General features: G+C 42.8%; 1 protein-coding gene across 9 annotated transcripts in view; it reads left to right on the top strand.

The window, feature by feature from the left end:
• Positions 1–25,714, top strand: part of ASCC3 (activating signal cointegrator 1 complex subunit 3) — a 1,498,074-nt gene that overhangs the window by 626,237 nt on the left and 846,123 nt on the right. The window lies entirely within an intron of this gene.

Raw genomic sequence — 25,714 nt, forward strand, 5'->3', positions numbered from 1 at the left:
TGAACACAGTATGTACATTGCTAAGGTAAAGCATTTCTGCATGACTAAAAGATGTATATCTAGATGGATCTCTGTCAAACACTTGTCTTATATGGATATAATAAGAATACAAACAAATAATAGAAAAAATACATTCGAAGCAGCTGCCATTCCAATTACTGGTAGTATAATGTTTTCATTTCAAGATAGGGCAAACATTGTAACATATTACATGTTATCTGAAAATGGCAAGTGATCCATCCAGCCTGCCTAGCAAGTCTTTTTATTATGATTTTATTAATAGGATAATTTTCACATTGCGCAGGTTACTCCTGTCAACATGGGTTACCTCTTTTCTTCTTTTCCATCTTTTATTCACTGAGGATTCTTTATCTCATGCCCTTTCAAATTCCATTACAGTCTTTGTCCTCAGTACCTCTTCTGGGTGGGCATTCCATGCGTCCACCTTTTCTGTGAAAAAATACTTCCTAAAAAGAACTGACTCCAGAGCGTACCCCCAAAATCAAATCCAATACACTCCTACTTGTCTATGCAAAAACATTTTTTTCAGATTTCTAATTATTTTTTGCCTTCAAAATTATAAAGTTAATAGAAGTCAACCATCTAGACCTATGTTTAGGCAATGGTCAAAAATAGGGGAAAACCTCAGTGCACCCATTAAATGTCAAAATGACAAATTTTAACAGTGCATGTAGCTTCTTCAAGCTGCCATCACTAGAAAAAAAACCCCTTCTATATTTATTCACTTTAATATAACCATTGCTTTAATCAAACTTCACATTTCTTATATCCACTTTCATTTTTAGATCTGGAAAGGCCTCCGCTGTTAACTTTCAGATCCACAAACAGGCTTCCTTTTCATCTCGTTACAATGCTGACTCTGTATAAAGTTGTTTTAAACATAATACAGTTCAGTCTTGTACCACCAACATCATATAGGCACAAGTACTTCTCTTATCCAGGCTTATGTAGACTTTTGAGGAACTGTCAAAAAGATCTAGGCATCATAGTGGATAATACATTGAAATCGTCAGCTCAGTGTGCTGCGGCAGTCAAAAAAGCAAACAGAATAAGAACATAAGAACATGCCATACTGGGTCAGACCAAGGGTCCATCAAGCTCAGCATCCTGTTTCCAACAGTGACCAATCCAGGTTATAAGTACCTGGCAAGTACCCAAAAACTAAGTCTAATCCCATGCTATTGATGCTAGTAATAGGAGTGGCAATTTTCTAAGTCAACTTGATTAATAGCAGGTAATGGACTTCTCCTCCAAGAACTTATCCAAACCTATTTTAAACCCAGCTACACTAACTGCACTAACCACATCCCCTGGCAACAAATTCCAGAGTTTAATTGTGCGTTAAGTGAAAAAGAACTTTCTCCAATTAGTTTAAATGTGTTACATGCTATCTTCATGGAGTGCCCTCTAGTCTTTCTATTATCTGTAAGAGTAAACAACTGATTCACATTTACCCGTTCTAGACCTCTCATGATTTTAAACAATTCCATCATATCCCCCGTCAGCCGTCTCTTCTCCAAGCTGAACAGTTCTAACCTCTTTAGTCTTTCCTCATAAGGGAACTGTCTCATCCCCTTTATCATTTTGGTCGCCCTTCTCTGTATCTTCTCCATTGCAACTATATCTTTTCTGAGATGCGGCGACCAGAATTGTACTCAAGGGGCAGTCTCACCGTGGAGCGATATAGAGGAATTATGACATCTTCCGTTTTATTCACCATTCCCTTCCTAATAATGCCTAACATTGTTTGCTTTTTTGTCTGCCACAGCTCACTGAGCTGACAATTTCAGTGTGTTATCCATTATGATGCCTAGGTGGTAGTTCCTAATATGCAACCTAACATTGTGTAACTATAGCATGGGAAACTTTTCCTTATATGCATCACCTTAAATTTCATCTGCCATTTGGATGCCCAATTTTCCAGGCTCTCAAGGTCCTCCTGCAATTTATCACAATCCGCGTGTGATTTACCTACTCTGAATAATTTTGTATCATCTGCAAATTTGATTACTTCATTCATCATATTCCTTTCCAGATCATTTATAAGTATATTGAAAAGCACGGGTCCCAGTACAGATCCCTGAGGCACTCCACTGCCCACTCCCCCCTCCACTGAGAAAATTGACCATTTAATCCTACTCTCTGTTTCCTGTCTTTTAACCAGTTTGTAATCCACGAAAGGACATCACCACCTATCCCATGACTTTTTACTTTTCCTAGAAGCCTCTCATGAAGAACTTTGTTAAATGTCTTCTTTAAATCCAAATACACTGCATCTACTAGTTCACCTTTATCTACATGTTTATTAATCCCTTCAAAAAAATTGAAGCAGATTTGTGAGGCAAGACTTGCCTTGGGCCAAAGCCATGCTGACTTTGTTCCAATAAACCATGCCTTTCTATATGTTCTGTGATTTTGATCTTTAGAACACTTTCTATTATTTTTCCTGGCACTGAAGTCAGGCTAACTGGTCTGTAGTTTTCTGGATTGCCCCTGGAGCCCTATTTATGTATTGGGGTTACATTTATTTATTTATTTAGAATTTTTCTATACCGACATTCTTGAACAAAGATATCAAATCATATCGGTTTACAATTGAACAGGACAGTCGCGGCTATGGCGTTACATCGAACGTAGAACATTGAGCAATAAACATAGAACGGGTCAACAATTCAACAATAACAAATTGGTGAAATGCTTCATCAGTGAATAACATAATATGTAGAGTATAATATATATATATAATATAATATATAGAGTAGAACATTGAGCAATAAACATAGAACAGGTCAACAATTCAACAATAACAAATAGTGACATGCTTCATCAGTAAATAACATAATATATAGAGTAGCGACAACTGGGGCGGCTGTGTGTGTAAAGTCAAAATAAGTTTAATGAAGTGTTATTATGCAGCTGCATTGTGGATAAGGCGTAGTGCGATCATAAGGCATAAGGTAGCAATGAGAATATGGCTGTGTGGTGGAGGGGAGGAGGGGTATGTAGAAAGGAAGGATGTGAGGCGTTGAATCAAGGTTGGCAGGATATAATACGGAAGTAATGGGTGATTAAGACTCCTTAAAGATCTTTAAGGATCGAGTATCTCCTTAAAGAGTGTGGTACGGAAGAGAGGGTGCTCAAGTGTTTCCTTAAAGTCCTAATGTGTCTTATGCCCTGAAGTTTCCTTGTGACATGTTATGTCTTTTGACCCGTGTCTGAGTAGTGTTGAGATTCAGGAAAGGCTTGTCGGAAGAGCCATGTTTTAAGGTGTATTTTAAAAGTTTGGAGAGAGGTTTCTTGGCGAAGCTCGGGTGGTAACGAATTCCAAAGGCTGGGCCCGGCTGTGGACATGGCGCGTTTTCTAAAATTGGTTTTGATCGGAGGTGCGTATAGGGATCCTTTGTAGGCGTTTCTAATAGGTCTAGCAGAAGTTTGAGTTCGGAGTTGAGAGCTTAATTTGAGGTGGGCGATGTCGTGGATGTCCTTGTGAATCATCATTAGTGTTTTGAAGCTGATCCTGTGTTTTATGGGAAGCCAGTGAAGACTTTGGAGTATGGGTGTGATGTGTGCTCTTTTATTTGAATTTGTGAGTAACCTTGCCGCAGCATTCTGGACCATCTGTAAAGGTTTGGTAGTTGTTGCAGGGAGGCCTAGGAGAAGAGAGTTGTAGTAGTCTAATTTTGTAAGGATGAGAGACTGGACTACTAGCCGGAAGTCGCTGAAGTGTAGAAGAGGTTTCAGATTTTTGAGGACTTGCAGTTTATAGAAACATTCTTTAGTTGTGTTGTGGATGAACGATTTTACATTAACCACTATCCAGTCTTCAGGTACAATGTATAATTTTAATGATAGGTTACAAATTTTAACTAACAGATCTGAAATTTCATTTTTGAGTTACTTAAAAAATCTGGGGTGTATACTATCCGGTCCAGGTGATTTACTACTCTTCAGTTTGTCAATCAGGCCTACCACATAAGAACATAAGAAATTGCCATACTGGGTCAGACCAAGGGTTTCCTCAAAAACTTTAACAGTAACCATGAGTTCTAGACTTTTGACATCTATTTCACACTCTGTTGTATCATGATAATTTACATCAATTGCTTTGCATGATTCATTATAGGTAGATTATAAGTACTGTAAATAAATAAAAATTCACCCCTTTTAAATTTAATTTGGTATACCAGGAAAAATAAAATCCCAGGAATGTTATTGAGTCTAGATGTAGGGAAAGCTTTTGACTTTGTCAATTCTGAATTTGTTCTGAGTATTAGAGAGAATGTGGTCCCAAATTTTTTAATTGGATCAAACTATTACTATATTTTCCGGTGTATAAATCACATCAGTATCTGTCACACCCTGCTATAAATAGGAATGTTGCTGAAAAAATTAGCAGATAGGTCACACTGATGTATGTCGCACCTGTTTGTCATGCATGCGACTGAGGCAACAGCTGGAGGAGCATGTACAATAGGCAGGTGATGAACACGCCGTTGACATAGTTGAGTGGGAAGCTGCATGGAGGGAACAGAAAGAAAATACTGCGCAACTGAGAAAGAGACAGTGGCAGGAGGAGGAGCATGAAAAATAGGCGGGTGGTGAATGCGCTGCTGATATAGTTGAGTTTGGGAGGCTGTATGGAGGGAATGGTAAGAAAACGCTGCAAGAGAGAGAGAGGAAAAAAACAGCAGATAGGTCGCACTGGTGTATAAATAGCACCAACAAAAATCGGGGGAAAAAACTGTGACTTATTCACCAGAAAATACCATATATAGAAATCCAAGTGCAGCCATTAAAATAAATAGCAGGACAACCGTTTTTTGAGTTGGGAAAAGGGAGCAGAGAGGATGCACATTCTTTCCTCTTCATCTTTGTATTAATGATTGATCCATTTGTGGAGAGAATGTAGACATTAGAATTGTTGGGAAAGAGGTGGAATATAAGATCAGCTTATTTACTGATGCCGTAATGTTCACTCTTACAAGACCAAACATCTTGCTGCCAAATCTTATGATGGAGATGGGAGTCTATGGTCAGATCTCAGAATTCAAAGTATATTACTCAAAACCAGAAACATTCAATGTGAACCTGCCAGATCAAGATTAATAATTGTAGGAAGGAAATTTCCCCTTTAGATGGGCTAAATAGAATATTAAATATTTAGGGGTAAATATAACTAGAGAAAAGATAAACAAAAAAACAAATAAATAAATAAAGATAAACAAAAAGTTAATTAACTTTCTAACTATGTTTCCTAGAGTTTTTCTTAAATGTTCATGTTCATGGTTCTATGTATAGCCTACAGGCAAGTTTACGTTCTTTGTAAACCGGTTTGATTTGTATCTAATGCAAAAAGATCGGTATATAAAAACTATAAATAAATAAATAAACAAACAGTTGTATGAAACAAGCTCTCTCATTTATTAAAAAAACATCATAGGACCTGGAAATATGGGATAGGTCAACATCTCATGGATAGGAAGAATATATGCAGTGCACATGAATATATTGCTCAAATTGAATTCTCTCTTTTATACTTGATCAGTGATTGAATTCTCTCTTTTATACTTGATCAGTGATAGTGTCTAGAAAGATTCTAAATAGGATACAGCATTTAATAATTAGCTTTATCTGGAAAATAAGACACACAAGGATTTCCAAACACACAATCTGGAGCTGCGGGATAGTTGGGAGCCAGGCGATACCAGATGTTTTCTGGTATTACAACACAAGGCAAGTCACTTGCAGCTGTGCTGGTCATGTAGGAAGTCGCATGATTGATGAGATTTGCTGGTGTTGAACTCAATTTTGCTTCTAAACCCTTTTAGTGACTTTTCTAAATTTACTAATTTTTACTCTTAGTTTGATGGCTTATACATATTAGCTTTTGGACCAGTATGACTGCAAAAACACCTCAAAATGGCAGCACCTGTGAAAGCTGTTTGCTGTTTTAAGTGGAAAATGTTTCTGTGAATTGCCAGTATTTCTTGTAGCTCTTTCAGAATTCTATGAGTGCCAGTCCCCAGTGGTGTGCAGTCAGGGCTTTCAAAGGGATTCAATGAATCCCCAGCCCATGGGCATCACTTCAGGGTAGCAAGTTCTACACTAAATTTATACATCGGATCGGGTGGGGATAAGCCAAACCCCTGCTTGATCCAATCATTGGCAGCACACCTCGCTACACAGCCCCCTTCAATGGGCAGCAGGAGTCACATTTATCTAAACGTCATCTGCTGCTGCTCACCCCACAACTCAGCAAGCCTCTGCAGAGCCTGTCCAGTGGCTGAACAGAGATATTGGATGCAGTGGCCACTGGCAGCTGAAGAGAGGAGAAGGATGCAGTGGTTGTCAATGGACCTCATCTCGCTGGTGGCCAAAGAAAGGATGACACAGCTGCCAGCGGACCTTATCCCACTGGTGGCCAAAGAGAAGCAGTCGTCGTTGATTGCTGCCAGTGGACCCCATCCCTCTGGTGGCTGAAACAGAGGCCCAGCCCCATGTGTCTGTGGGTGGATGGTGTGTGTGTATGGATGACTACTTGTATGTGTGTAGGGGTGACAGCTTGTGTGGGTGGTTGTGTGGCTGGGTAAGAGCCTGTGGGTGGGGGTGTATGTGTATGGGTGACTGCCTATGTGTATGTGGGTATGACTACCTAGGTGGATGGGTGAGAGCCTGAGTGTGTGCTTGTGAGTGTATGAGAATTATGTATGTGTGGGTGAGAGGTTTGAATTGGGGGGTAGGTTACAGTTTGTGTGGGTGACTGCCTGTGTGTATTTTTGAGTGTGGAGATTACTTCTTTTGTGTGTGTGGCTGGGTGAGAGCCTATGTGGGTGTGTATATGAATGGCCATGGGTAGGTGACTGCCTGTGTTATGTGGCTGGGTGAGAGCTTGTGTGGGGGTGTGTATGTGTGACAGTGTGGGTGGGTGACTGCCTGTGTGTGTGTGTTTGAATGATTACCTGGGTGGGTGAGTGAATTTGTGGGTGAGAGGCTGTGTGGGTGTGTATTTGTGTGGGATGTTGAGAGCCTGTGTGGGGAAGGTTGGGTGGGTGACGGCCTGTTTGTGTATGTGTGGGGTGAATGATTGCCAGTGGATTTCTGACTGGGTGTTTGGGTGGGTTAGTGACTACCTGTGTGGGTGAGAGCCTGTGTGTGTGTTTGAGGGAGTGAGATCCTGTGTGTGTGTGTTTGAGGGAGTGAGATCCTGTGTGTGTGTTTTGAGGGAGTGAGATCCTGTGTGTGTGTGTTTGAGTGTGAGGAATAAGTTTGTACAGCTCTCCATTCCACAGTGCACAAGAAGATCAGAGTGGCTAAAAATCCAAACATCCCAGGTATGAAGAGAGGGAGACTTTTTAAATCCTTAGTTTCATTATTGGTTTTTATTTGATATGTCTGCAGTTTTGAAATACTATATTGCTATTTTGGGAAATTTTATAAACATTTTTGAGGTTTTAGTTATTGGATGTTCTATTCATCAATTTTTAAGTATTTTTATTAGTACGGTTTTATTTTTATGATATATTATATTTCTTTGTTTTGTTATTTGTTCGTCTCTTATTTTGCCTTTGGTAAAGGTCTGTCTATGTTCTGTATGTGTGACTGGGGTGAAGGATTCTGCAAGTTTATAGTTTTTAGGGGTCTATAGCAGTCTGTCTTGTTGTGTTTTCAGTAGTAGGTGTATTGGTATTCTAGGGTCTGATGTAATATTTGCAATGCTGTGCTTTCATGGGTATAGTTGTTGCTGTTGAGTCCTGGGAGTTAGTGTTCTGTTGAAATGGCCAGTTTGCTCTTGGAGTAAATTGAATTCTTGGCAGACTGTGATAGATTTTATTTGAACTTTGTAAGTATTATCCAAAAAATACTGTAAAGGAATTACTGAGACAGTATAAGAGGTCCTGTCTTTAAATGTGAATGTCTCTGAACTGGCATCTGAAGAAGGAACTTGTGTAGTTTTAAAATATTTTTAAGTACATGTGTGTGTGTATGTATATATATATATATATATATATATATAATTTTTTTTTTTCTTAACAGGTATTTTAGGGAACCTGGCTTGTTTTGTTTTCTAAATAAGAGGCATATTGGTGTTTTAGAGCCTGATGGTAATTTGCAGTTTTGCCTTTTCATAGGTAAGGTTGTAGTTTGAGTGCTGGCATTTAGTGCTTTTTTTTGGTATTAGAGGTTTATTATATTGTAATTTATTTTATTTCCCAACTTTTTTATATTGCACAAACAGTAAAATGGTGAGAGCAGTTTACAACAGAGCAATAATCAATATAAAAATAAATCAGTTAAAATATAACATTTCACAATAGAAAATCTTGCCATCACTTATAACAAAGTATTTATTCTATTACAGTTTTGGATAAAGCCATCCCTTCAGTTTCTTTCTGAATGACAAATAATTCCTCTTCAGTTGTTTATTCATGGCTTTCTGAGGGCCAAGCCCACAACCATTACGTTTTTACAACAGGCCTAATGCCACATGGGTTCCATGTACATTGTGAATCTAGGGGAGAGGGGAGTGAGGGAGTGAGACTGCTGGAGACTGGGGGGAAGGAAGGCAGACCGGTGTTCTGTGTGGGAGGGGAGAGGGGACTGAGGGAGTGAGACTGGATCCCTTGCTATAAATGTCACTGCATGCCACTGCCAGTCCCTCTTATAAAAATTCTTCTGTGAAAATTTTCTCAAGCCAGTCTTTCCAGGGAATGTTTCCTGAAAAGCAGAGATCCATGGAGTATGAGGTTAACTTTTCTTGTAAGAAATGAAAAGCAATTATATGGAAGTCAAATTGAAAATCATCAAGCACTCTTAACCAGGTGAGAAAGCAACTGAAATTGCTAGAGCATTGGAGATCCCAAGAACTGTTGCGACCGTTTTAAAAGACAAGATACGAATTCAAGAATACGTTAAGGGTTCTATTCCTATGTAGTCAACAGTGATGATAAAGCAATGTCTTGTTCCTGAGGCACAGGTTGAGAAACTTTTCATAGTTTGGCTGGAGGATCAAAACCATTGCTGTGCTTCATTTAGTCTAGGCATAATTCAGGAAAAGGTAAGATGTGTTTACACTAATCTGAAGAAAAAACCAGGAAAGATTATCATCACTTGTCCTTTAGTGCAAGTAGGGCTGTTTCATGAGCTTTAAAGCATGGGTAAATTTGCATAACTGGATTGCTAGTGATGCTGCTGCCAGTGGTGATGAGGCAGCTCATGTTTTCCCTCAATTTTTACAAAAATCATTGAAGAAGTTGGCTTCTGGGCACAAACTGCTTTTAATATTGATGAAACTGGTTTTTTTTGTTTTTTGGAAAATAATGCCATCCAGAGCCTGAATTGCCAAGGAGGAGAAATTTGTGCCAAGCTGCAAAACTGCCAAAAACAGATTAATTTGTTTGCTTGGTTCCAGGGCCACCTGTGAATGTAAATTTAAACCTTTGCTTGCCTACCATTCTGAAAACCCCGGGGCTTTAGAGTGATATTCTATGGCATTTCTTCCAGTAATATGGAAAGCCAGTTTTAAGGTTTGGGTTATTAAGAATATTTTGAAGACTGGTTTAATCATCATTTTTTGCAGTGTGTCAGATTATTGCATCAAAAGCAATCTTTTAAAAATTTTTTAATCAACAGTGCTCTAGGTCATCCTGCCCCCTATGAGGGTTATTGCACCCTTCAAACCCTACTATCCTAGGCACATGTTTTCACAGGCTGTCATGTCAAGCCAACTGAAAGAGAAGGATCGAGTCTGAAAGAATCCTGGAAGGGCTTTAACATTTACCATGCAGTTAAGAACATAAATGAGGCATGGAATGATTTTTTATTTATTTATTTAACATTTTTCTATACCGACATTCGCACGAGACATCACATCGGTTTCCAGACAACAGCAAATTCAGCCAACAGGGCTTTACATTGTAACTGATGATATAACTGGGGGGGGGAGGGGATGTCAAACAATCAAATCTAAATGGTGCTTGGAGGAAATAGTGTTCTAAATGTTTCCAATTTTGAAGATATAACCCCAAATGTAGGAGAACTGGGCAACGATCTTTGAACCAGAGGATGTCCATTTACTGCTGATATCACATTCAGAAGACTTTTTTTTAATCTTTTATTTATTCTGTTTTAACAAATAATATTACATTAATATTTGTAAAGAAGATGTAGTAATAATTCTACAAAAAAATCAAAGAAAATAAAAATAAAGATCAGAATCATCTTATAAGCCCACAGTAATTAGCAGGGGGGGAATAGAAATACAAAGAACAAAGAAGCCATATATAACAATCTTAAAGAAAAAGAACCTTAGAGGAATACAAAGAAATCAGTGATTATCATTAACAAAACCTAAATGGGTCAGCAATAGCATGAGTATCAATTTTAGCATCAAGAAATGTTTTCAGTTGTGACTGGTAAAAAAAAAAAATATATCTTTCATTTTCATACTTCACAAGATACTTGCATGGAAAACAAAGAAAAAATTCACCTCGAATGTTAAGCACAGCCTGCCTGATCTGCAGGAATTGCTTAGGTCTGGCTTGTGTCTCAAAAAACAAGTTTGGAAAACACCAACATTTTTGACCCATAAACAAAGATTCTTTATGTTTGAAGAAAAACGCACAGTTAAGCTCTGGAATTTGTTGCCAGAGGATGTGGTTAATGCAATTAATGTGGCTGGATTAAAAGGTTTGGATAAATTCTTGGAAGTGAAGTCCATTAACTGCTATAATCAAGTTGAGTTAGGGAATAGCCACTGCTATTACTGACATCAGTAGCATGGGATCTTCTTACTGCTTGGGTACTTCCCAGGCACTTGTAACCTGGATTGGCAACTATTGGAAACAAGATGCTTATCTTGATGAACTCTTGGTCTGAACCAGTATGGCAACTTCTTATGTTCTTAAGCTCACCTTGTCCTGCAAATTCTCTAAATAAGCAGACAATTTTAGAGTGTCTATATTCAACTATTTTTGCCTAGTTTCAACCTGTGTTTCAGGGGCAATAGCATGTTTTTTTGAAGGAAGATAATCTTGTTTAAAGTTGGTAGTGCTTCCGGAGTGAACTTTAAAACTCCCAGCAGATATTTCTTAAACAGTTCTCCAGGGCTAACCAAATAAGTCCAAGGAAAGTTCAAATTCTCAAATTTAAAGATGTCAGTTTATTTTCCATCACTTCCAGATTGCATTATAATTTTAAACTATCTTTTTCCAAACTTTCATTATTAGATTGACTCGAAGTTGCCCTTCTTTCACAGTCAGAAACCTTCTCAAAAAATGATATAACTGATTGTTTCACTCTCTGTTAGATTTATCATCTCTCATTAGAGATTAAATGCTTTTGAGTCTCTTAGAAATAGTTGTATTCATAGAACATATTGTGCTCCAGATAGATTCTAGAGATATCTCTCATCACCCCATGAATGCTCATCTCGACTCCTGGAGTCAAAGACAAAGGGGACTGTCAAAGGCACGCCCAATGTTCTAGCCACTGCAAAGGGGCTTTGTGCCACAGAGACATCATCCAATGTCTCACATTGCTGCTCTCAGCTGGCCCTGACTGAAGAGACAACTGCCATCAGAATCTGTGTTCCCAAGAGCTGACCAGCTGCTACAACCTATAGCAGTTCTTCAACTTCTGGGTTCACTCCATCGACAGGGAGAGTGAAAGCTCCATTCATGGATGAATTGCACACTGCTCTGGACTGAGTGATACCTCAACCTCGGACCAAGGGGAGGCTTCTCTCTCAACCCCAGCACCAAGAGGCTGTGGCCACGGAATGGAAACTAAAAACTCTGAAGTAAAAAAAAAATAGCACAATAGATTGTTGCGTAAGGGCTGAAGGGAATTGAATTGGCAGGGGTCTCATGCCCCCCTTCCACTTCTTTCCCATGGTAAAAAGAGAACATCGAAAGCTCAAAGTTTAAGTATCTATTTTCTAGGAGGCCATCTTAATTTCCCCTCTTAAATTCCTTTTTTTTCTCCGAAGACTTAACTCATGAGGATCTCATTGAATTGGAAAAGCAAAAAGTGCTAGTTGAAGGTAGAGATGGCACCCATTGTTGAAAAGAATAACTCCTAAAGTTTTGATAACTCAAGCACTTGCAGAGGCTTTTCATCATTTGGCATCTGCTTTGTCTCGATTTGAGGAAAATTACCCCAATTGTTGAATGTAATGCAATTGTGAATAGGAGCATCTACAGTATTTAAAATTGCTATAGAGAACTTTACAAGCAAAAAACAAAAATTCTTAACTTCACTGGATACCTTCTTTAAGAAAGCAGACCTGGCAATTGAGAAGCTGCTATCATAGAACTATGGCAGCAATTATGACACTTTTTTGTGCTTTTTGCTTTTATTTTGGTAATAAATATTGTCATTTTTACTTAAGTGGTGTCATAACCTTAGTGTTGGAACCAATCACTTCATATAACATTGTTTCTTATGGCTAAATCTATTTCAGTTTGTCATTTTGACTTAAGATAATGTTTTCAAGAGCCAATTGTGACTTAAAATCTGAGGACTTCCTATACCCCTTTTGAATCCCTACAAGGTAGAGATTACTACTTATTTGGGTAGATCCTTTCAGACCTAAGGATCATACCTTTGGGCTTAGGGTCTAAACTGCATTTATAGGTTATAAATAATAGTTTCCTAGCATGTAGCAGATGGACTCAGGACCAATGGGTATAGTGTACTCGTGCTAGCAGTTGGAGACGGATCAGATTTCAATCTGACGTCAGCACCTAGTACATATACCCCTGCAGGAAGTGCAGCAGACCAGTATTTTCCATCTCCAAAGCAGTTAGGAGCTATCTCACGCTCGCTGAGCATTCTACCAAACAAATTAAAGAAATATCCTACCTGAAGACGAGCCCCACACTCCTGCGGTGATACCCTCGGGTCCCTCCCTCAGTCGAGTTTCCCGAGGTGATTTCCGTGGTCCCTCGGAGGTAAGAGCCTTGGTCCGGTGGCCGATTTGCGGCAGGGACCTAGCCCCCGAGTGAGAAGGGCTCGGGCGTGGCTTAGAGGCAGCTTCGGTCCGGAGCCGTTTGCGGCGAGGACTTAGCCCCCGAGTGAGACGAGTTTGGGCGCGGCTTAGAGGCAGCGGGCGCACATCCTTGAGCGCGGCGGTGAAGATAATCACCCTCTCCCCCCGCAGCCGGAGACCGCCCGGGTCACAACCGGGAAGCGCCGAAGACAAGGTAAGGCGTACATCCTTTACTTACTGGTCTCCGAGGATCGAGGATTAGCAGGGTCTGCCCACGTGGCGACCCTCCAAGGAGGTCGCCATCTTGCTTGCCTGCTCTCCGTCGCCATCTTGTCTTTGTTCGCCGCCCTGCGCCCACTCGAGCGCTCAAATAAAGCTAAGCTCTCAAGTAACGGGCGCGTATAATAGGCGCCCGAAAATAGTTGGGCGCCCATTAAGCTAGGCGCTCAAGGATTGGGCGCGTATCATAGGCAACCAAGGTTTGGCGTGTATCATAGGTGCCGATAATTGGGCTTGTATTATAGGCGCCGATATTTGGGCGCGTATTATAGGCGCACATTAATAGGCGCACATCCTTAGGCGCACGTTAGTAATTCTCCGCACTTAAGCCTCACGCACACTACTAAGCGCACATCTACAGCTGGGAGCGCATCGGCGCACATAGATATCCGACGCAATGGATTGCACAAGAACCCACGCGTCCGCAGAAGCGGCACCTCCAGAGTCAGTCTTAATGGCTCTAGGCCTCTGCTCTGCATGCAACCTCAGAGCCGCACAGAGCGAGGAAGCAGACGCCCTATGCGCCCAATGTGAAGAGGCCCTAGGAGCTCCAGCCCACGGCCAGTCTCACCCACGATTAAGTGCTAGCTCCTCAGGAAACACCCCGGACCTAGCAGGCCCCAGTGAGACCATCCCTCAGACGGGGACCCACAGAGACCTGGCACCCCTCAACTTAGAACCGGCCTCTCTCTCCTGGGTGGAATTATTCAAAGGGATCCACGCCTTTGTCAGGATGCAGTCTGAGTACCGAGCAGACCCATACCCACCGGAAGACCCTCATGCCCCAGGACCCTCGAGGCCTAGGCACAGGCTCCCACTTCCCAGAAGCCCCACATACGGGGAAACGGATTACTCCGAGGAAGAAGTCGAGCCCCTCGAGGAGGGAGAACCTCCCTCGGGGACAGAGCTGCATCGAACCATGAGACGCTTTTTCGCAAAGGAGGACCTTCCGCACCTGTATCTCAATGCCTATCGGAGCTCGCTATCCCGGGCTAAGACACCCCGGGGGAACCTAGAATGAACCCCCTGCTAGAGGGCCTCCGACAGATGGCCCACCATTTTCCCCTCCTACAGGCGGCGCAACAGCTAATCGTCCTGGAAGCCATACTGAAACAAGCCTTTGAGGTGGCAGCTATGTCCCTTCAAATTGCGACCTGCTGCACTGTGGTGACATGTTCCTGTTTATCTCAAGCCAGGAACAACACCCCGGGAGAAGACATGGAATCAGCTCTCTCCTTCCTCACGGACGCTGCCTCCGATCTGGTACACCCAGCAGCCAGGGGAGTGTCATCCTCAGTGGCAGCCAGGAGACAACTCTGGCTGCGAAATTGGTCGGCTGACGCCTCCTCCAAGACACGCCTTACAAGAATGCCCTTCAAAGGTTCCCTCCTGTTCGGCAGCGAACTGGAGAAATTGGCTAACAAATGGGGCGACTCTCCACTACCTCGTCTGCCAGAAGACAAGTCAAAGAGAAACCAGCGCCCCTTTCCCAGGCCTTCCAGAGGCAGAAGCTCACAGCGCTTCAACCCTTACAGGAATACCTATCAGCACCTCGTCCTCCGGCCAGAAACCAGTCCTTTCAGAACAGGCACGCAAGAGGGGAACCGGCTCGGGTTCAGGTCCCAGCCGCACCCCAAAATGAGAATCAGCTTGTTGTGGGGTCAGTACCAGAAAACCTTTAAGGAGAAACTGAAGGATATGAATATGTATATCTTGGAAGAGAGGAGATGCAGGGGCGATATGATACACACCTTCAGATACCTAAAAGGTTTTAATGATGTGCAAATGTCAAACCTTCCATTGGAAGAAAAATTGGATTTGTTAAACAACCGAGGGCATGACTTTTATGGACTGGGAAAATAAGTATGAGGGTAACTACCCTTAAACAACAAGACTGTTACTGTGATGCAACTCAGACATTGCCCTCTGCTTCAACAGCAAGTCACAACAGGAAATTGGATTCAACGAGGGCTAATGTGGGAAACTGAGAAGCATGGGGGGGGAGAGAGGAGTAACGGGAAACTGGATTCAAAGAGCAATCAATGAGGGCCCTGACTTTTATGGCCTGGGTAATCTACACAGCACAGGCTTACTGGGCAGACTGGATTGATCATTTGGTTCTTTTCTACTGTCGCTAGTTTGTTACTATGTTTCTATGTTTACTCCAGTGCTCCAATCCCTCTACACTGTCTCCATTCACTGGCACATTCACTAGCAGTGAAAGCCCGGTAATTACGGGAAAATGTCCTTAATGGTTTTGAGAGCAGCGCCATGCTGCTTCCCACAATTACCAGGCGTTCACTATCGAGCTTAAAAAACTATCAAATTGGAGTTCTCTTTGTTCTTCAGCTATTTTCTTCACCATACTGCATTGTGCTGACTGACCACTTAGCATCCCACCGTACTAAATATTTCTCATCCTTACTAAGCTTTCCTCTCGTTGCAAGATTCAGTGTAAAAAACTTTTTTCCTGGGTGGTTGCCTTCTTTAATGATAAACTGGTATTAATTCTTTTATGGGACCCTCCCAGTGCAGCCCCTCTGGCAAAACACGGCAGTGTCTGGGAACTGTATTACATGTACCTAGTACTAGAGTTAAACTATGTATTTTGGAGTGTTTTATTTAATCTTTAAGATTTGAACAGGTCTTATCTCTCTTCACACATTTATCTATTATTGTGCTGTTGCTTTATGTATGAACTATTTACTCCATCCATTGTTTGTGCATACTGCCCCCACAGCTACCATTCAGTTTTATTTTATTTTTATTTTCGGAACTTTCAGTTCTGAATGGTAATTTTGTCAATTGAACTGTTCTTAAAATGGTTTTGTAGTGAAACTTCCTATCCATTGAGTTCTGCGTCATCCTCATTCATTAATCTATTCCGAAATCATGGTTCCCGAAACTGTACATAGCACTTCTGTTTGAATAGTATGCAATGCATGTGTTCAAATATCTGTCCTTTCACATTGCAGGTGTACTATTATTTACTCATAAACTAGCTTAATATGAGCAGTGATCAGTATTTAGAGGTCAAGCATGCTCTGCTTTCATACTCCAGGTACTGATTACTGCTTATTCTAAATAAAAGTGCTGATAACCTGTACAAGAGAATACTGCAAAACAACTTGAGATAAGAAACATTTTTATACTGTTTGAATGCAGTGAAACACAAGCTATACATTAGTATCATATTTTAAACATAGTTAAAACGTGTGTGTATGTATGTGGTATAGGATTGCAATAAGTGCTATACTTCAGGTGTGTTTCAAATATTCTCACAGGACAAGCAGGATGGTAGTCCTCACATATGGGTGACATCACAGGATATAGCCCAATCACGGAACACTTCTGTCAAAGTTTCCAGAACTTTGATTGGCCCCTACTGGGCATGCTCAGCATGGCACTAACCCTCAGCCAGCAGGGGTCCCCCTTCAGTCTTCTTTTTTCCGCACAGCAGTAGCCACGTGGTTAAGGAGCTCTGCAGAGATTCCGGACAGTAATTTTCCTCACGGAATTACTAAAATTTAATTTACCCCACAGGGGTCCCTCCTTCAACTTTTTCAAGTCGCAGTACTCCGGTAAGTTTTTTACCCGTTTTCCGTCGATTACCGTCGAGTTTGGCCCTCGCGGTCTACTGGCCATCGACCATACCGCGGCTCAATTTTTTTATGGCCATGGCGTCGAGGTTAAGCTGGTGCCTGGACTGTAATCGCACCATGTCCATCACAGACCCTCACAAAGTTTGTGTAATGTGTCTCGGATGTGAGCACAATGTCCTAACCTGCACCAAATGTGCCCTCATGACACCAAAAGGTCGCAAGGCTAGAATGGAGAAGATGGAACTTCTCTTCCCTGCTCAAACCCCGATGCCGACTATTGCATCGACCATCAACTTCGCGCCAGCGTCGACCTTCGGCCGATGATCGTCCGGCATCGACGACTTCTCGGCCTTTGACACCATCTACTCCCTCTCAGGACCAAGGGGATCGTAGAGATAAACATCGCCACCAGCATCGAAAGTCTCCGACCATCAAAGGAACAAATCATTGACCTCGCCATCGTCTGAGCCGCCGTCAAAGAAACCCCGTCCAGAAAAGGCACCGACCTTTTCGGCGACTGGGTCACCGAGGCAACCCTCACCCGACAGGGTATCGGGAGCCGTGACTCCACCTTAAACAGTGGTCCATCCGGCTATGCCTCTGCCTCCTTCTTCTGTTCCGGAGCCGGGGCTGCTTGCTCCAGGTCTCCAAGAAGAACTGAATAGGATGGTTCAGGAGGCCATCGACAAGGCGATGCATCGACTCCAGGTTCCTCCGACACCGGTACTGATTGCGGAACCGACCACTGACCCGATTCCAGCAGCGTTGGCACCGCTGCTCCGAGGATGGAAGCGCTTATGGCCGCTTTTCCACCGATGGACCACGGGTCACCGATGGCTCCAGTGCCCTCACTGCTTGCTTTGTCATTGGGAGGAGAAACACGTTCCGCATCCCTCCATCAGGAATTCTGCCGATGCCTCAGCCGTCGATGCCGATATGTCCGGTGCCACCGATCCACCCATCAGTGCCGACGTGTCCATCGCCACCACCGAGCCATCCATCGATGCCTGCACAGGTGCCTTCGATGCGCTCATCGGTGCCTCCAGTTATTCCTTAGAGTCCTTCGGAGCCTCGACCAGGACCTTCAGGGATCCCACCGCCCCGTACTCCTCTAGTCCCTAGAGGAGCAGGTGCTGATCCCTATGACACCTGGTCTGATGATTCTTCACCAGACACCGATGATTTGCCTTCACCACCTTCACCTACTAAAAGCAGAAAGCGTTCTCCTCCAGAGGACCTTTCCTTTATAAATTTTGTGAAGGAGCTGTCTGAATTGGTTCCCTTCCAATTGCAGACTGAACAAGATGAAGTGCATCAAATGATGGAGCTGTTACAATTCCTGAATGCTCCCAAGGAAATAACCTCCATCCCTATCCACCAGGTTCTTCTGGATCTCCTCAAAAAGAACTGGGAACATCCTGGCTCTGTTGCTTTAGTCCACAGGAAAGCTGACACCACCTATCTCGTTCAGTCAGCTCCAGGCTTTTGCAAACCTCAATTGGATCACCAATCTGTGGTTGTCGAATCTGCCCTAAAAAGGGCAAGTAGATCAAAACCTCACACTTCCTTTCCCCCAGGCAAGGAACAGATATTTCTAGATGCCATTGGTCGCCGTGTCTTCCAGGGATCAATGCTCATCTCCAGAATTGCCTCTTTTCAGCTCTATATGACCCAATACAATAGGTTCTTATTTAAGCAGATATAAGACTTAACAGACTCCCTGTCTCAGCAATTTCAAGAGCAACTCCAAACCCTAGTAAACAAGGGTTTTGAGGCAGGCAAGCATGAGATCAGATCATCTTACGATATCTTTCTCACAGCTACCAGGGTATGTGCAGCTGCTATCTCGGCAAAACGATGGGCCTGGCTCAAGTCTTCCGACCTTCACCCTGAAGTGCAAGACAGCTTATCCGCCCTGCTTTGTGTAGGAGACAATCTGTTTGGCGACCAGATTCAACGAACAGTGGCGGAACTCAAGGACCATCATGAGACCCTCTGATGCCTTCTGAGTACTCTTCAAAACAGCCCTTCGGGAAGGACTCTAAGAAGTCATTCTTCCACTCGAAGAAGTCCTACCCGCCATCAACTCGAACCCGTTCTACGAGACCGTTTCAAAAAGCCCAGTCTCGTCAGACACGAAAACAAAAACCGCAAGCAGCTCCCTAGCTGGGCCCTGCTTCCGGTTTTTGACTCCTGCATAGAGAGCAGCAGCCAGCTTCCATTGCCCCACATGCCAGTGGGAGGTCGATTGTGCCATTTCAAGAACAGGTGGCACTCAATCACCTCAGACCAGTGGGTCCTAGCGATGATTGCTCAAGAGTATCATCTGAACTTTCTCTTCATTCCACCGCACTCCCCACCTCTACCGAAGTGGAGAACATCCGATCACTCCATCCTTCTGGAACAGGAGGTCTCCCTCCTCCTCCACTCCAAGGCAATAGAACCAGTGCCCTACTCTCAGCATGGCCTAGTGTTCTATTCCCGGTACTTTCTAATCCCCAAAAAATTGGGAGGCGTTCGTCCAATTCTGGATCTCTGTGCCCTCAACAAGTACCTCCAGCGAAAGAAGTTCAAAATGGTAACCTTGGGCTCTCTTCTTCCTCTTCTACAAAGAGGAGACTGGCTCTGCTTTCTAGACCTCCAGGACGCATACACTCATATCGCGATAATTCCATCTCATCGCAAATACCTGAGGTTTCTAGTAGGCCCCAAGCACTATCAGTACCAAGTGCTTCCATTCGGCCTCACGTCTGCACCACGATTCTTCACAAAATGCCTCGTCATAGTTGCAGCCTTCCTCAGGACTCAAGGTGTTCACGTCTACCCCTATCTAGACGATTGGTTAATCAGGGCTCCCACTCAGCAAGCTGCTCTGTCGTCCCTGCATCTTACTTTACAAACTCTACTTTCACTCTGATTTGTCGTCAACTACGACAACTCCTACTTAGTCCCATCTCAAACCTTATCGTTCATTGGAGCAGACTTCAACACTTTGCAGGCAAAGGCTTTTCTACCTTGACAGCGAGCTCTCACTCTCGTGTCTCTTGCACACCAGCTGCAGTCTCAGCAATCCATGACTGCACACCACTTTCTCATCCTCCTGGGACACAAGGTGTCCTCAGTTCAGGTCACCCCAATGGCCCGGTTGGCCATGAGTCACAATGTACTCAATCCATTCAATCCATTCAGCCCCTGTCGACCATTGTCCATGTAACCGACTCACTCCGTCAGTCTCTCGCCTGGTGGAGAAATCAGGTCAAGCTCCTCCAAGGCTTGCCCTTTCAAGCTCCAGACCCTCAAATAACTCTCACCACCGATGCTTCCAACTTCGGCTGGGGAGCCCACGTGGCCGATCTGCAGACACAAGGCTCTTGGTCTCCAGAGGAAGCCAAACACCAAATAAATTTCCAGGAGCTGCAAGCAGTCAGATATGCTCTCAGGATATTTCAGGGTCGCCTCTCCAATCAAGTCATCCTGATGTAGACAGACAACAGGTGGCCATGTGGTACATCAACAAACAGGGAGGGATGGGCTCCTACCTTCTGTGTCAGGAAGCTACACAGATATGGGCGGAGGCCCTCTCCCACTCGATGTACCTCTGGGCCACCTACTTGCTGGGAGTGGACAATGTGTTGGCAGACAAGCTGAGCCACACCTTTCAACCTCACGAGTGGTCTCTCAACCCCTCAGTAGCGAACTCAATCTTCCAACAATGGGGTTATCCTCAAATAGACCTCTTTGCATCACCTCAAAATTGCAAAGTAGACAACTTCTGCTCTCTCATTCGCAGCCAACACTATCAGCCAAGAGACGTGTTCTCCCTATCATGGGCAACCGGTCTCCTATATGCATCCCTCCTCTTTCACTTCTCTCAAAGACTCTCGTGAAGTTACGTCAGGACAAGGGCACCATGATCCTGATAGCACTTCACTAGCCGCGCCAATTGTGGTTTCCAATACTTTAGGATCTCTCCATTCGCAGGCACATTGCCTTGGGAAAGGACCCGCTTCTAATCACTCAAAACGACGGGTGCCTACGCCACCCCAATCCTCAAACCTTGTCCCTGACGGCATGGATGTTGAAAGGTTAATCCTTCAGCCACTTAACCTTTCTGAACCAGTTTTCCGTGTCCTGATTGCTTCACGGAAGCCTTCCACAAGGAAATCGTATTCTTACAAATGGACCAGGTTCACGTCATAAGAACATAAGAAAATGCCATACTGTGTCAGACCAAGGGTCCATCAAGCCCAGCATCCTGTTTCCAACAGTGGCCAATCCAGGCCATAAGAACCTGGCAAGTACCCAAAAACTAAGTCTATTCCATGTAACCATTGCTAATAGCAGTGGCTATTCTCTAAGTGAACTTAATAGCAGGTAATGGACTTCTCCTCCAAGAACTTATCCAATCCTTTTTTAAACACAGCTATATTAACTGCACTAACCACATCCTCTGGCAACAAATTCCAGAGTTTAATTGTGCGTTGAGTAAAAAAGAACTTTCTCCGATTAGTTTTAAATGTGCCCCATGCTAACTTCATGGAGTGCCCCCTAGTCTTTCTACTATCCGAAAGAGTAAATAACTGATTCACATCTACCCGTTCTAGACCTCTCATGATTTTAAACACCTCTATCATATCCCCCCTCAGTCGTCTCTTCTCCAAGCTGAAAAGTCCTAACCTCTTTAGTCTTTCCTCATAGGGGAGTTGTTCCATTCCCCTTATCATTTTGGTAGCCCTTCTCTGTACCTTCTCCATCACAATTATATCTTTTTTGAGATGCGGCGACCAGAATTGTACACAGTATTCTAGGTGCGGTCTCACCATGGAGTGATACAGAGGCATTATGACATTTTCTGTTTTATTCACCATTCCCTTTCTAATAATTCCCAACATTCTGTTTGCTTTTTTGACTGCAGCAGCACACTGTACCGACGATTTCAATGTGTTATCCACTATGACACCTAGATCTCTTTCTTGGGTTGTAGCACCTAATATGGAACCCAACATTGTGTAATTATAGCATGGGTTATTTTTCCCTATATGCATCACCTTGCACTTATCCACATTAAATTTCATCTGCCGTTTGGATGCCCAATTTTCCAGTCTCACAAGGTCTTCCTGCAATTTATCACAATCTGCTTGTGATTTAACTACTCTGAACAATTTTGTGTCATCTGCAAATTTGATTATCTCACTCGTCGTATTTCTTTCCAGATCATTTATAAATATATTGAAAAGTAAGGGTCCCAATACAGATCCCTGAGGCACTCCACTGTTCACTCCCTTCCACTGAGAAAATTGCCCATTTAATCCTACTCTCTGTTTCCTGTCTTTTAGCCAGTTTGCAATCCACGAAAGGACATCGCCCCCTATCCCATGACTTTTTACTTTTCCTAGAAGCCTCTCATGAGGAACTTTGTCAAATGCCTTTTGAAAATCCAAGTATACTATATCTACCGGTTCACCTTTATCCACACGTTTATTAACTCCTTCAAAAAAGTGAAGCAGATTTGTGAGGCAAGACTTGCCCTGGGTAAAGCCATGCTGACTTTGTTCCATTAAACCATGTCTTTCTATATGTTCTGTGATTTTGATGTTTAGAACACTTTCCACTATTTTTCCTGGCACTGAAGTCAGGCTAACCGGTCTGTAGTTTCCCGGATCACCCCTGGAGCCCTTTTTAAATATTGGGGTTACATTTGCTATCCTCCAGTCTTCAGGTACAATGGATGATTTTAATGATGTTACAGATTTTTACTAATAGGTCTGAAATTTCATTTTTTAGTTCCTTCAGAACTCTGGGGTATATACCATCCGGTCCAGGTGATTTACTACTCTTCAGTTTGTCAATCAGGCCTACCACATCTTCTAGGTTCACCGTGATTTGATTCAGTCCATCTGAATCATTACCCATGAAAACCTTCTCCATTACGGGTACCTCCCCAACATCCTCTTCAGTGCCGAAGCAAAGAAATCATTTAATCTTTCCGAGATGGCCTTATCTTCTCTAAGTGCCCCTTTAACCCTTCGATCATCTAACGGTCCAACTGACTCCCTCACAGGCTTTCTGCTTCGGATATATTTAAAAAAGTTTTTACTGTGAGGTTTTGCCTCTACAGCCAACTTCTTTTCAAATTCTCTCTTAGCCTGTCTTATCAATGTCTTACATTTAACTTGCCAATGTTTTTGCTTTATCCTATTTTCTTCTGTTGGATTCTTCTTCCAATTTTTGAATGAAGATCTTTTGGCTAAAATAGCTTCTTTCACCTCCCCTTTTAATCATGCCGGTAATTGTTTTGCCTTCTTTCCACCTTTCTTAATGTGTGGAATACATCTGGACTGTGCTTCTAAAATGGTATTTTTTAACAATGACCACGCCTCTTGGACATTTTTTACTTTTGTAGCTGCTCCTTTCAGTTTTTTTCTAACAATTTTTCTCATTTTATCAAAGTTTCCCTTTTGAAAGTTTAGCACGAGAGCCTTGGATTTGCACACTGTTCCTTTTCCAGTCATTAAAGCAAATTTGATCATATTATGATCACTATTGCCAAGTGGCCCCACCACCATTACCTCTCTCACCAAGTCATGGTGCTCTTCTTAATCCCTTAAGCCCTTGACCCCTTTACCTGTCCAGTCACGAAGTTTCTGGACTATCTCTGGCACTTGTCAGTCAGGTCTAAAAACTTCCTCCATCAGGATGCATGTCAGTGCGGTAGCCGCCTTCCATGAAGGTGTCGGGGATCTTCCCATATCAGTACAACCCCTTGTAACACGTTTTTTGAAAGGCTTGCTTCACCTCAAGCCTCCTCTGCGTCCTCCGGCCCCTTCTTGGGACCTCAACCTAGTTTTGGGTCAGCTCATGAAACCACCATTTGAGCCTCTTCACTCCTGTGACCTTCGATATCTCGCATGGAAAGTGATTTTCCTTTTGGCAATCACTTCCGCTCGCAGAGTTACTGAATTACAGGCTCTAGTTACCTATCCACCTTACACTACCGGGCAGTACTCCGCACTCACCCTAAATTCTTACCTAAGTTAGTTTCGGAGTTTAATCTCAATCAATCCATTATATTACCTACCTTTTTTCCCAGGCCCCATTCCAATCCAGGAGAGCAGGCTCTGCACCCCCTTGACTGCAAACGGGCTCTAGCGTTCTACCTAGACCGTACAGCTGCCCACAGGAAAAGCACTCAATTGTTTGTCTCTTTCCATCCTATCAAATTTGGGCAGCCTGTGGGTAAACAGACTCTCTCCTCCTGGTTGGCGGACTGCATATCATTTTGTTATCAGCAAGCGGGCATTCCACTTCAAGACCATGTTAAAGCACACTTTGTGAGGGCCATGGCGACTTCAGTAGCACACCTACGCTCGGTGCCGCTTCCTGACATTTGCAGGGCTGCCACCTGGAGTTCTCTCCATACCTTTACAGCCCATTATTGCTTAGACAAAGCCAGAAGACAAGATTTCATCTTCGGCCAGTCTGTCTTGTGCAACCTATTTTACAACATGACGTACCAACACCCTTCCGCCTGCCCGGTAGGGTTCAGGATGCCCTTGGTCAAATTTCATCCCAGGCCTAGTACCTTGCATTCCCGAATACATTTGGTGCGTACTCGGATATCCTCAGCTCGGTATTCACCCATATGTAAGGACTACCATCCTGCTTGTCCTGTGAGAAAGCAAATATTGCTTACCTGCAACAGGTGTTCTCACAGGACAGCCGGATGTTAGTCCTCATGAAACCCATCCGCCGCCCTGCAGTGTTGGGTTCGTTACATTTTCTTATTTTATTTTCGGCACTACATACATTGTAAATTGTTATTATGTTATAGTTGTTGTATTTATTTAATGATTATTGATTTTGTTATGCCTTTCAGTATTATCCACTCTTCCTGTTAATTGTATTCTTCAGTTACTTGTAAGGGCTCCGCCCAAAAGTTTTTTGTTTTATGTAAACCGATACGATGTGCGAACGGCTATCGGTATAGAAGAGACTTTAAATAAATAAATAAATAAATAAATAAATAAATACCTGTAACTTTTTAACAAGACTGAAGGGGGAGACCCCTGCTGGCTGTAGGGTTAGTGCCGTCGGGGCCAGTCAAAGTTCTGGAAACTTTGACAGAAGTGTTCCGTGATTGGGCTCCATCCTGTGATGTCTCCCATATGTGAGGACTAACATCCTGCTGTCCTGTGCGAACACCTGTTACAGGTAAGCAACATTTGCTCTTCATTTAATTATGGTAACCCCATAATTAGTAATTTAAGCAAAACTACCACTTGTGGCATTGCTGCTTGCATATTTTGCACATTTATAAGAAATTAATTTTCAAACAGTATGTATCAACTTTGGAAGAGTCAACCACTTTTGCATGCATAATTCTTCTGTTAAAGATCTTCCCCATAGTGCCTGGAGTAGTTGAAGTAGTATTTCTTCATGCAGGGCCACTTTGATAACTTTCTTTTAGTGCATACTGTTCAAATGTTGATGCGGATGGTCTGTTTGAGGCCGATGTACAGTTTTTTCAAAAGTATTAACATGCATTTAAATTCACTATAATTATGCATTATCAGCTTAATGCATATTTTTAAGTGCTCGAAACGAGCAGTACAAAATATGTAAAATAGGGAGAGATGCATAATTTTGCCAAACAGTTCATTATCTATACATGTATAGTTAATGTATGTTTGACTCTCTTATTAACATGAGAAACCTAACTGTACCTTAGGGAGGTGTAAAGTTTTTTTGCACTAATGTGAGCATTAACACACCAACTGTTTAATAAGATATTTGCCTCACAATTGATTTGCATGACATTAAATTG

Source organism: Rhinatrema bivittatum, chromosome 3, assembly GCF_901001135.1.
Source record: "Rhinatrema bivittatum chromosome 3, aRhiBiv1.1, whole genome shotgun sequence".
Lineage (NCBI taxonomy): Eukaryota > Metazoa > Chordata > Amphibia > Gymnophiona > Rhinatrematidae > Rhinatrema > Rhinatrema bivittatum.